We start from the raw sequence: 12,889 nt of genomic DNA on the forward strand, positions 1-12,889 counted from the left end.
GTCATTGGGGGGGGGGGGGACTACTCAGCTTCAGTAGAGTGGACACCCCCTCCCAGCTTTGCAGAGGAGAACCACGGGGCTTGATCCTGGCCGACGACACAGCTGATGGTGTCAGGAGCCTGAATCTACTTCTTTTCCTGAGATGCAGTCCCCCAAATTAGGGCAGAGGGAGAAGGCAGGACTGTGTGCGTCTGTGGGTATCCTAAATAAACATTTCCTTTCCTTTTCACACATCTCCGGCATTGAGAGACGTCCTTCCGCTGGCCCACAGCCGCTGCCCACCGGGGCATGCAGACAGCAAGAAACGAGGGCCACAGCCACGGCCTGCACGGCCCCTTCCCCTTCTCCGCTGACCTTCAGCTCGCCGGCCCTGCAGAGGGGACAGCCGGGGACAGCCGGGACCCGGGGCAGCTGGCAGCGAGGCCAGCGGGGGGTGGAAGCTGCTCTGTGAATTCCTCTGGACTAGGTGGGGAAGGTGGCCATGGGCACCCACGAGCAACCGTGAAGGGTCCCGCTCCTCTGCTGGGATGCAAGCCGGTGACCTGCATGCTGGGGCGTGAGCCCGCGGGGGATCCAGCTCACTAGGCTCCCTGCCGCCCCTTTCAGAGCCACCCTCGGGACAGGGCCTGGAGGGAACAAAGGCCCTCCTCCCTGAGGCCGGGCTGCCGCCCAGCCCCCAGCCCCTTCCTCCCCGCGCCCCTGGCCGCGGTGGCCACTCAGACACAGCCCTCCACTCTAGAGTTACTCAGGAATCACATTCTTAAAATAACTCATCAATTATACCTGTCAGCTTGCCAAAAGTGCCACAGGGGAGGTGGGGAGTCTAGACGGCATCTCACTGAGCGGCACGGCCCCCCGCCCCCCTGCCCCGTCCACAGAGGCCCCCCCCCGGCTTCACAAGTGGCCTCAGCACACCCCCTCCCCCCAAAAAAAAACAGTAAGAAGAGGCAGGAGTATGCGGCTGGAACGTGGACACTGTCTCCTGGCCCCTCAGCCCGGGGACAGCACGGGCCTGTCCTCTCTCTCCTCGTAGACCGGGAGAACCAGCCCAGCCTGCTACGGGCAGGCCCCGCCCCCAGAAGCCTGGGTGAGGACACGCCGGAGAGGAATGCCCTTGTGCTGCTCCAGGGTGCACACGGAGTCCTCGTCAGCGCCGGCGGTGCCAGGAAGGCAGGCTCACACAGATGCACTTTTCAGCTGGTGAGGGTCGCTGGTCATTAGACCGCGCGCTGTATGCAAATGCTGCTGCTGCTGCACCCTGGGGAAGCCCGTTCTCCGAAGCAGGGCCAGCCCTCCAGTGAATGCCCTCTGTGCCACCAAGCCAGCGAGAAGCCCCTCTGCGACCCTGGAGGGAAGGAACCTCCCGTCCAAGGCGGCTGGTGATGAATCAGAACCCGAGAGGCCAAGGCCCTCCCCCACAGGCAGTCCTGGGCTCCAGAGCCACGCGGCCCCAGCGTCGGGGACAGGCCCTGCGTGTGCACGGAGCGGAGCACACAGCGCGGAGCGCACGCAGACGCCGGGGCCGGTCTGGGCGAGGAGCTGCAAGCCCTGTGGCCCCCACACCTCCCTGGGGAGCCGGCCTCCCTCGGCTCCCGGACTGTCAGCGGGACAAGCGGGCACAGAGGGACCTGCCACAGCACTCCGCTCGGGGGGTAGGGGGGCACGGGACCCTCCGGGTGCCACGAGTGTGGGTGTGCGCTCCAAGGTCCTCCCGACTGCACCCGCCCTCAGCTCCCAGCACCGGCTGTACTGTGTTCTGTGTCTGGTTTACGGCTGACGTGAACAGCCCCCAGTCAGGAGGAGAAACGAGAGCCCCGCGTCCTGCCTCCCTGGGTCCACTCCCTGTCCGCCCCGACAGAGCAGCTCCCGGCTGACCGCCAGCTGCGAAGGGCTGGCTGAGGGTCCTACTCCCAGGAGTCAGAAGTCGCCGGGGCTCTGTGACTCGGGGAGGAAAACGCTACAGGTCTTCTGGCCAGGACGCCCACCCGGACCCCACGCTGCGGTCCTCCTCTCCGTTCTCACCGAGGCAAGGACCTGGCCCCTGAACGTCCCCCTCACGGCGGAGGCCCCCTTTTCCGCCCCCAGCAGCTGGCTGCCTAGACCCCTGGCACTGCCTGAGGCACGGGGCCGGGGAGCAGCCCGGAGCCCCGAGACGTGGCAGGTGGGCAGCCCCCAGGGAGGCCGCACCGAGTGCACACACGCGCTGTCCTCTGAGAAACACACGAGGTGACGGGGGACACCCAGCTGACCTGGGGCGACGGCCCTGCCCACGAGACCTTGGGAAAGTCACTGGGTGACCTCCGCTCCCCAGCAAGCCGGTCCCGGGCCGGGAGTCGCGGGCGTCCGCCGGCCCTGTCCCGTGGAGGCAGGTGGTAACATCACCTCCACCCGGCCCCTCGCAGGGATGAGCGAGAATGGATGAGCAGGCATTACAGCCCGTGTTCTGCTCGCCGGCAATAAACAACTCACCTTTCGGAGGTAAATGGGCTCTCGCCGGCACCAGGGAGCACTTGGCACTCTGCCAGCAGTAATTTGGTCTATGGTCCTCTGGTGTCCGGGAAGGCTAATCCTCCTCCAAAGGTGAGCCCTCGGCGTCCGGAACGGCCCGGCCCACTCACAGCGGGGCGTGCGCCTCAGGAAAAAGCACGGAGCGCCTCTCCGTCTGCCTCTCTGTGGCCGCCGGCCCGGCCCCTGCGAACAGCTTGGGAAAGCTCAGCGTGCGCTGGGGGGGCGGCAGCCCTTTCTGGGCCCGCAGCCCCCTCCTCCACTCTCCTCCCCCCCCCCCCTTCGGTGGGCTTCTCGGGCCCGGCTAGTCACCGGGAACTCGGCTCCGTCCCACCCTCCCCCAGGGCCCCTCTCCGGGCCGGGCCCTCGGCATTTGATTCCTGTCTGTCACTGAGTGATGGGGACACAGGGTGAGGAGTCAGGAAAAGGTCTGCACCACTTTGTTCGAGTCTGGATGCGAACTCTGGATGAACTCTCCATCCGGGAGGGGGCTGGGGCTGGGGCTGGGGCTGGGGCGGGGAGGAGAGGCCGGCAAGGAGCAGTCGCTGCTCTCTGGCTCCAGACTCTGGAAAAAAAGGGCGCGAGCTTCTCTTTAAACAACAGAAGGGGAGGAAGGGGTAAGGGGGGCAGGAACGGCCGGCCCCTCGGAGGGGAGCAGGCAGGGTGGGGGCGGGTTGTCCGAGAAGACAGCGGCCGCCCCAAGGGGGCTGCGGGCCCTCGCTGCTGCGGGCCGCCCGCCAGGACCCCGCGTGTCTCTCCCCCTCCAGCCGGCTGGTCTCTGCTGTTTTTTTCCCTAAAGCGAAGGGAATTCCTAATAAAGCCACAGCAGACTTGCAGAAAGACAAGGGAAGGGGAAGGCGCCAGGGAAGGGGGGACGGTTCAGACTGACGGCCGTCTGCAGGCCCCGAGCGAAGCCGACACACGTCTGCACACGCACCTCGCTGTGCGCACAGCCCCAAGTCCCTCCTCCCGTGTGTGTGTGTGTGTGTGAGAGAGAGAGAGAGAGAGAGAGAGAGGGAGAGAGAGACTCGTCCCCGACCCCGAGCCGCAGCTCTCTGAGGACCACCGTGAACCTGGAGTGGAACCGTGGCAGAAGCCAGCGTGTGTCCTCCGGGCACGACAGCCCGGCAACAGCTGCCCCCCCACGCCCCCCCCCCCCCCCCCCGAGGACTCGTCCCCCTCAGGGAGCCCGGGGCCAGCGCAGGGAGGAGGCGGTGAGGGCACCGGTCCCCGGCCTCCCCTCCCCACCAGGCCGAGGAGAGCTTCCTCCGGCCTTCGCTCCGCCAGCCAGCAGCACCCTCCTCGAGGCCCTCCCCACCCCCACCCCCGCTCCCGAGAGAGCGCTCGCTCGGCAGCAAAGCCGCCCGAGCAAGCGCAGGACCCGCGGGGACGGTGCTGACGGGACCTGTGTGGGGAGCCTGAGCTGCTCCTCCTCGCTGGCCCAGGGGGCCCCGGGGAGGGACCCCCCCTCCAGGGAGTGGCCCTGGCAGTGCCAGCCCGGCCTGAGCAGCAGGGACTCCAGCCTGGGGTCCCTCCTGATGGGGGAGGGCGCCGGCAGGAGGGGGGGGCAGTCTCCCCCCCCCAGAGGAGAGAGAAGCTGCAGGTGCTCACACAGGGTGGGGGGGGAGGGGGCTCACACTGCAGTGGGGAGGCGTGAAGCTGCCTGGGGGCCTCCATTTTGCCTTTGCCGTTTTCCCGGCCTCAGGGCCCCCCACCTCTTTCACTGTGAAAAGAAACACAACCCCACTTCCCACTCCTTGCTCCATTTGTGGTGACGGCCACTGTGACCTGACGGGAAGCCCTTTCCCGGCATCTCGGTGGGCCCTGCAGGAAGGACACTGGGCGAAGGGTCGGCAGGCGCCAACGGCGTGGGCCTGGCTGCTGGGGGCGGGACGGAGGACAGGGCGGGCTCTGCAGGCGGGGGGCCTCGGAGGGGGGCGTGAAGGAAGGTGCTGGAAGCGCAGGCCCTTGCTGCGGGGCTGCCAGGTGGAGTCGGGAAAACGAACGAGCCCCGAGCCCCACGCCCCACCTCGGAGACCCGGGCGCAGGCAGCTGGGCTCATCAGACAGGAAAACAGGACGGAAGGGCAAACCTGGGGGCCATCGCCAGTGCCCCCCTTCCCTGCCCTGCCCTGCCCTCTGGGCACAGCGCCCAGCCCCTCGCGGGAGCGCGCTGCGTGGGGAGTGTGCGTCACAGCCCGGACCACACTGCACAGAGGACGAGACGAGACGAGACAAGACCAGAGGAGCGTGCCTCTCGGGTGCCGCGCTGGGTTCGAGTCTGTCACCTGGACACGTGTGTTCTCGGGAGACCGTGAGCTCCTGGGGGGGGGGGGCGGCGCTTTTTATTGATTTGTTTTTAGCAGCAAGCACTCAATAAAAGTTAATAAATTGAGTTTTCTCCTTTTCCGGGTAGGCAGGGAAAACAGTGTTTCCATTTTCGGAATGTCAGCTGAGGACCTCCTGCAGGCCGGACACACACAGGCCGGCCCGTGTTCCCAGACACCCGCCGCCTGCCCAGGGGACCGGCCGCAGCGCAGCCGTGGCCGCGGAGCCGGGCTGCGCAGGGCGGCTGCATGCAGGGCGGTGGGGACATTGGCCCCGCGGCTCGTCCCGGGCCATCAGCTGCCGCTCAGGACCCTGGCCACCATGTCACCTGGCATCTTCTCAGCCGGGTGACGGGAGAAAGTCTGCACAAGCCTGGGACAAGAAAACCACCTGCTTCCCCGAAGGAAATGACTCGTTTCCAATCCCAAATGCTCGGAAACCTAAGGCAAACCCTGTTTCTCCTCCCGCGTCTGCTGCCGGGCTACAGCCAGCCTCCGCGGGACCCGGGCTGAACAGGCCCCAGACGAGCGAGGAGACCGGGAGGCGCCCGAGAGGCCGTGAGCATTCGGGGCCGCACGCCGGCCAGCACGCCCTGGCCTCCATCTTCCCACCTGAACCCGCTCTCCGGCTCCCCCTTCATTTAGTGAACCTCGCCGTGTCGCCTGTCGCTTTCGGCAAACCGTCTGACCTCTGCGCAGGCACGAGATGGGCCGTAAACAGGCCCATCGGGCCCGTCACAGGAACCGCTGAGAAACGGGGGCATCTCCTCCTCCCTGGTGTGGCCACCCCCAAGGAAGGAGAGCTCGCGCGGCCACAGGAGGACGCGGGAGGGACGGCACAGACACGGGCACGGAAAACGGGCGCCGTGCCGGGGCAGGGGGCCGTGCTCCTCCCACAGCGCTGTCTCCACTCAGTCCTCCCGCTGCCACCTGCTTCCCACCTGGTGCATCTGGGCACCGGAGACCTTGCGCTCCCTTCCCGTCACCACGCTCCCTTCCCGTCACCAGGATGACGCAGCGACGACAGGCCGGGTCTGCGTCACGTCACCTGGGCGCCACTGCCCCCCGGGTCCCAGGTCCGTGAAGGGACTGCTCTCCGGCCCAGCCCCACTCCGAGGAGCGGACGCCCCTCCTTACGTGGGTGGAGCCCCCCCCTTACCAAAGACGGGCGCTGCCCCGCGGGCCGCCCTGACGAGAGGGGCCTGCGACGGGGACAGGAGGCGGTGGGCCTCTCCCTCCGCAGCCCCCTCCGCAGCCCCCTCCGCAGCCCCGAGAACTGCCTGAGCGCCCCTGGGCGGGGAGGGCGGCCCCACCCGGAGGGGGCGGGGAAACTGCGGGAGCAGGACGGGCAGGCGACAAGAAGACGCTGGGCCCTGCCCCCCATTCCTGCGAGACCCCAGGCTTCTAAGAGGGAACCAGGAAAGGTGACGTGGGCGCACGTGCACGCACACACAAACACACGTGTGCACACGCAAACAGGCACACACACACGCAGACAAGTCACGCTCACGGCCGGAAGGACGCCCGCCCGCTCCGGAAAGGCGGTGGGGGAGGCCGGGGGAGCGCAGGAGGCAAGCCCGCGGGGCACTCGGGCGGTCGCCCCCCGCCCCAGCGTCCTGCGGCCAGCCACAGCCCAGAGGGGCCGAGTCTGCGACCAGAGCCGGCGGAGAAAATGACCCGTCTCTGGGCAGCTGAGGAGGAGTCCACAGAGTTTTCTTGGAAGAAAATGTGAAGGGCTGTCGCCCAGAGGGAACCAACATGTCCGTGGGCAAGTCTTCACGCAGCGGAACTTCCCGAGTACAACCCACCACGCTCCTCCTCTCGTTGGCTGCGTGACCTCGGGGCCGTCGTGAAACCCTCAGCGTCTCGGCGTCCTCGCGTGAAGCCCGAGCGGGAACAGCAGCCCCGCGCGCAGCTGGGGCCCAGGGCCGCCCCCGCGGGGCCCGCACACAGGCACACAGCACCCCGCTCCTGCTGACACTCCGACCTCAGCTGCAGCCCGAGGCGACCCCGCCCCCGCCCCGCCCCGCCCGGCCCAGGAGCGCTCCTCCTTGCCAGTGACTTGGACACGGTAAACAAGAGTATAAGGTGACAGCTCGGCCCTCCACACCGCCGGCCACCGCTCCTCGGCTGACCACCAGGGCAGCCCGTGTTCCAAGAGCCAGAGACGCCTCCAGGGCCAGCCTGTCGCAGTGACGGGGCCGAGCCCGGCCCTCGGCCAACCTGACACGAAGGGACGGCAGCGGCCTCCTTCCCGGCAGGGGCGGGCGGCCGAGCGGATCCTGGCGAGAAAGCGGCCTCGGGGCCCAAGGAGACAGGGAGGTCCCACGGCGTGAGGCCTCCAGGAGCGTCAGGGCCCCGTCTGACCGCAGGAGGGTGCGGAGGACGGCGGAGGGCTGCCGGGACCAGGAGGGCGTCAGTGTGGACGACGGAGCGACACGTGAAAACTGGAAGTGGGCAACACGCAGCCCGCCGACGTGCACACGCACACGGAACAACCGTGCGCGTGCGTGAGAGTGACCGGACCCGGTGCCCCGAGCGTCGGGGGAGCGTCGCTGGGGCAGAGGGGCGGCCCCTGGGCAAGGGCGGCGGCGCTCATGCTGCCCAGGTGCGCAAATGTCACTGAATGCCAACCCGGCGGGTGGCGAGCTCCAGCCGTCGCAGGAAAATGTCAAGTCCTCTCAGCTCACGAGGCGGGCAAATGCCACTGGGGAGGCTGGCGGGGGGGGGGGCCCGGGGGAGGGGGAGGGGCGCGGGGAGAGTGAGGGGGAAGGCAGACGGGAAGAGGGGTCCGGCCGCAGGCTCGGGGGGAAGGGGCCGCTGAACTCTCCTGGCAGGCACAGCCTTCCCAGCACACGCCGGGCCCCGAGCGGCCGGTGCCGTGCTGCACTGTGGCGGGCACTGGGGTTTGGGGGGAGTGGGTGGGCCACGACACACGCGGGTTGATCGTCATGACTCAGGCCCTCACCGGGCCGCGAGCCCCTCGCAGGTAAGCCCACGACTTGCACACACGGCGACCGGGACGGGACCGCTCCTCCTGTCCCCCGACGCCTCGCAGAGACGGTCCGCCCACACACGTTGCAGCCGGGTCCGACGAAGCGCCACCACGCCCTCCCAACGCTCCGAGACCAGGAGGCCTGCCTGGGGCCGGGAACGGAGCCCAGCCAGGGCGGGAATTCACTGTCAGCTCCCCCCTCGTTCATCCAGTCCAGCCCGAGGGCCGGGGCGTCTGCCCCCACACCTCTGGAGCAGATGGCGTGCGTGCGGAACTCACGGTCCGGGCCCGCTGAGGACGGCCACCCCTGGGGCGCCCCGGAGGCGAGGGGAAGAGGGAGCCCATTCTCGGCCGCGCAGGCCCACACAGGAGCCGCAGCCGCGTCTGTCCGTCTGTCCGTGGTGTGAGGCCCTCCGACGTGGGCGCCACACCGAGTCGCTGGACAGCGAGGGGTCGGGGTCGGGGTCAGGCGGAGGGCAGCAGTTACCACCCTTCTCTCTGCCACCACACCAGTCCCAGTGTCGCCGTCAGTGCCCACACGGGGTCACAAGGAACTCACTCAGGTACAGAAGGAGCCCCGCCCCCGCCCCAGAGCCGCAGGGAGGAGAACCCCACCCCGTGCCATCAACCAGAGGCTGGGCCGGTGGAAACAGAGGCAGGGCTCATCCACAGGTTTTCAGGGTGACGAGGGGCCTCGTCCCCCTGCCCGGCTCCAGCCCCCACGCTCACTCGGGAGGCGCGGGAGGGTCTACCGCGGGGCCCGCACTCGCCTCCAGAGGCTGCCACTGCGCGGTGTCGGGAGGGCACCAGGCTCCGTGTGGGGACGGTACCGACACACCAAGACCAAGACCGTCTTTCCCGGCGGCTCCTTCTGCAGGAGAGCGAGTGACGCGGCTCGGGCCTGCGCCGGAGGACAGCAGCGTCCTCCCTGGCTCCGCGGTGCGGCAGGGGAGGCACAACTGTGGGGGAGGGGCAGGCGGCCCAAGCCGCCACCCCAGTCCCGTCTCGGAGGACTCCTGCAGACACCAGGCCGCCGGAGGCCGTGCTCTGGGGCGAGGCCAGCGCCGTACAAGCCGGCAGGGCCGTCTGCGGCGAGCGCGGCCCTTCCTCCCGTGTGGGAAGAAATCAGGCCAGGCTACGGAAACCGCACGCCTCGGGCTGTCTGAGGCACGTCAGGTTCTCTGGGCTACAAGTCTCCTGGGGAAACCAGGCCCCCCCCCCCGCCCCCGCCCCCGCCCGAGCTGCAGGGCAGAGAGGATGCAGGCAGTCTGCAGGAACCTCGGGGGCCGGTGTCTGACCCCCCAAGTGAACACCAGGCGCAGGAGCCGGAGCCGTCCCTGAAGTGAGAGACAGCAGGCAGGAAAGCACACACAAAGGCACACGCGTGTGCGCGAGCACACCCGTGCCTCTGCCGTGCTCACCCCTCCCGAGCTGCACTCCTGCGGAACCCCACCCACCGCCGCTGGCCCAGCACTCTGCACCCCGGACGAGGCTCCGGCCTGTGCAGGCAGGCTCCGCGGTGCTCGAGAGGGGCCCTCCGAGGGGCCCCACAGAGGGAGCGAGTCCCTGGGCCCCTCCCTGGGGCGGGTCCTCCCCTGCTGCCCCGGATGGAGCAGCGGGGAGCCGAGGAGCAGGTGAAGGACGCAGGACACTGGGGCTCCAGGGAGGGGCCCAGGGCCTGGGGGCTCTGGTCTCGCCCTTCCTGGCACCCCGGCACTGATCTGCGTGCACCGGCCCGCACTCAGGTCGCCAGCGTGGTGGGGCCCCCATGGACCGCCCCCCAACCCGCGAGGCCGACCGTGCTGCCCTCCAGCACGTCCCGCCAGCCCCCCGGGGCCCAGCTCGGCCTCTGGTCCTACCCGGGCAGGGCTCCCCGCCCCCTCCCAGGCCCCGGCCGTCTCAGGGTCCCCGGAGCTCCCCCGGTGACGCCGGGTTCCTGCTCTGCCTGGCCGGAGCTCTCACATCTGCGTCTCCTCCGGCTACCGCTGTCCTTTCCCCTCTTGGCCTCAGGTGGAGGCCGCTGCCACTCCCCCTCCCACCCTGCGGTCCCTCCCGGGCCTCCCTCCTCCGGCTCGCACACGCCGCCCCCTGGGCTCCCACCGGGCTTCCCCGACCCAGGGGGCTGGGGTCACGGGCATCTCCCTGGGGAGGAGGCCACGTAAAGGAGAGCCGTGCCCACCATGACTTTGCTCGTGGACACCCCGGGAGGGGCCCCGCAGGCTGCGGCTGGCCTGCGCACCTCCGGGGCCTCAGCGGGCCTTTCTCTGTCGGGGACGGAGATGAGGGCAAACCGTCCGCTCAGTGAGTGACATAACCTGGGGCAAGACTCTCCCCACGCGCCAACACCTGGTGCCACGTCACCTGAGGCCGTCAGGACACGGCCCGATGCGCACCCCCCCGGGCACGACCGCCCAGTCCCGTCCTTGCCCCGCAGGGCGGCCGGCCCCGTCTCGGAGCACGGCCCCTCTCACGTGCCAGACCGCACTTCCCCGAGGACCGGTCCCGCCCGCGGTCCGTGCCCACCGGTGCCGTCCTGGGGGACGGCTGGGAGGCTGCCGAGCACAAGGGGAGGAAGCGCGAAGCCAGGAGTCGGGGGAGGAAGGAGAGAGGAGGGGGGGAGGCGGACCATCTCCGTGGTGCCCAGCGAGGACACCCCCTCCCCCCGGGGGGAGAGCCCCAGACGTGCTTTCTGGGACGTACGTCCACGAGGAACCAGTTGAACGGCCACAGAACTGCCAGGTCACATCTGAGGAGGAACAACCATGTGTCTTGTGTACCGGAGAAACTATGCCAAAAAAAGAAAAACCAAAGACTTATGCGGCCCCCCTCCCCCACGGCCGAGCGAGGGGCACGCACGGACCCCCCCCACGCAGCTGCAGCTCCCGGGCTCCGCCGCAAGAGCAACAACGCGGACTCCAAACCCCGAGGACCACAGACAACAAGAGTAAACCGTCTCGTTCATGTCTGCGTCCATCACATGCCGACATATTTTAGGTACATTTGGATTTAAATAAAACCTATTATTAAAATTAACTTCAGCTGTTTCTTTTTCCTCTCCTCTAAGGGGACTACAGGAAAATCCGAAACACTGAATTTGAAACTGCAAGTGTCCACTCGCAGGGGATCTCCCGTGAGGGCTCCGGGGCTGGGGGAGGAGCAGCTGGACCCACCGCCCCCGTGCCGACGCCCCGCCGGCCCCTGCAACAGCCCTGGGAGCGGTCGGCGCGCCCTCGGACCCGGGCAGCGCAGGGGGACGCCCGGCCTGGGCAGACAGAGCCGCACGAACATGGGGGCGCCCGCTCTCCGCCCGCGGTTCCGGAAAAGGAACCTCCGGCCACCTGCTGGGCCACCCCGGGGAGGTGAGTGGCGCGCGAGTGTCCTTGTCCATGCGGCCGCCCAGCAGCCCCGCGCAGCGCCCCCCCCCGCCCCCCCCGGTGCGGAGAAGCAGACCGAAGCTCCCTGCAGTCCCCCAGCGCGCCAGGGTGTGCGTGCACCCTGGCTCCCCCCGAGGCCACGCTGACTGTCCCGCCGTGTCACCACGCGTGCTCTGAGGAACGGGACACCGGGAGCCCCACAGAGTCTCGCCCCTGAGACTCACCCGTCCGCCTCCCGAAACGCCAAGAGCTCGGAGAGCGGCTCTGCCCAGCCCCGACTGTGCCCACGCTGAACCGCACGCGTGCACGGAGGCCCTTTCTCCCCGGGCGAGGTGCTGCTCGAGGAAGGCGCGGAGGCACACTGGGCCCGAGCGCGCAGGCCGGGCCCAGCTGAGGGTCGTCCACGCCGTGGCCGTGGGCACAACCACCGTGGCCGCCCTGGAGGGCGGCCTGGCCAGTCCGCAAGTGCTGAGCACAGGGCCAGCCCGGAGCAGCAGAGCCGTCCTGGGGACGGCTCCGAGAGACGAAGACACGTCCACGCAGAACAAGTGAGCACGCGCCCACCCCCACGCTGACCCAGGGAAGCCACCGGAATGCCCGTCGGCTCATTAACGGATAAACACACTACAGTCCAGCCACACGGTGGAGTATTATTCAGTCGTCAAGAGGAACTGCTGAACCTCGAAAACATCACACTGCGTGAAGCTGGTTACAACGTATCTGGTCTGGTTCCATTCACGCGGACACGTCCAGAGCGAGCAGGAGCCCGCAGGCACAGACGAGAGGTTCCAGGTGGCGAGGCAGAGAGATGCGAACTGGCCGCCGATGGTCCTGGGTCTGAGCGGGTGGCCGCTGCACAACTGTGCCACCCTGCTAAAACCGCTGGCCCACACACTCCAAACAGGCGAGCCCCATGGCTGATGAAACACATCTCAAGAAAACTGGACAACGATAACAATGAACCACTCTGTCTCAAGGCTGTCGTCGTGACGAAAGTAACGTTCTCCTTAAGCTAAGGCGACAGCGAGAGGCCCCACTGCCCTGCCTCGGTCCTCCTGCTCTGGAGCCGTCCGTGGCCTGGAGGAGCCCGCGTGTCCCCAGAGGGAAGGCATGTCTAACCGTGATTACGTAACACCGCCCCGCTGCCAGTTGCCGATGCGAAGAAAATGCCATCCCTGACACACGCAGCTCTGGGCTTTCCAGGGGCTGCTGCCCGGCGCGGGGATGATTAAACACCTCTGCCTGTGCTCCTGCCCACACTCCCCTCTCTCCTCCCAGCCGAGTCCCAGCCTTTTGGCCAGAGATAGCTGCTCCTCACTCGAAGAGAATGGCAAGAGAAACAAAGGAAAGCAAATCTCAAATTCAGCAGTTTTGGTCCCTTTTCAGCACAGAATCATGGAGTCTTGGCGTTGGCTTGGTCTTCGGGGACCATCTGGTGCGAGCCTCTCTTTTTCATGCGAGGAAGCAGGGCCAGAAATAATAAAAGCTAACAGTTATTGACTATTTCCTCTGTGCCAGGCGCTGTAATTTACATGTATTACCTCATTGCATCCTAACAAGCCTCTAAGATAGATACCGTCATTATCACCATTTTACAGACGAAGAAAACACAGCACAGAGAGGGTTAGCAATTTGAGGAAGGTCACACAGCTAAAAGTCTACCAGCGATACAAGGCCAGGTGGTCTGGC

This window comes from Phyllostomus discolor, chromosome 14 (genome assembly GCF_004126475.2).
Source record: "Phyllostomus discolor isolate MPI-MPIP mPhyDis1 chromosome 14, mPhyDis1.pri.v3, whole genome shotgun sequence".
In the NCBI taxonomy this organism is placed as follows: Eukaryota; Metazoa; Chordata; class Mammalia; order Chiroptera; family Phyllostomidae; genus Phyllostomus; species Phyllostomus discolor.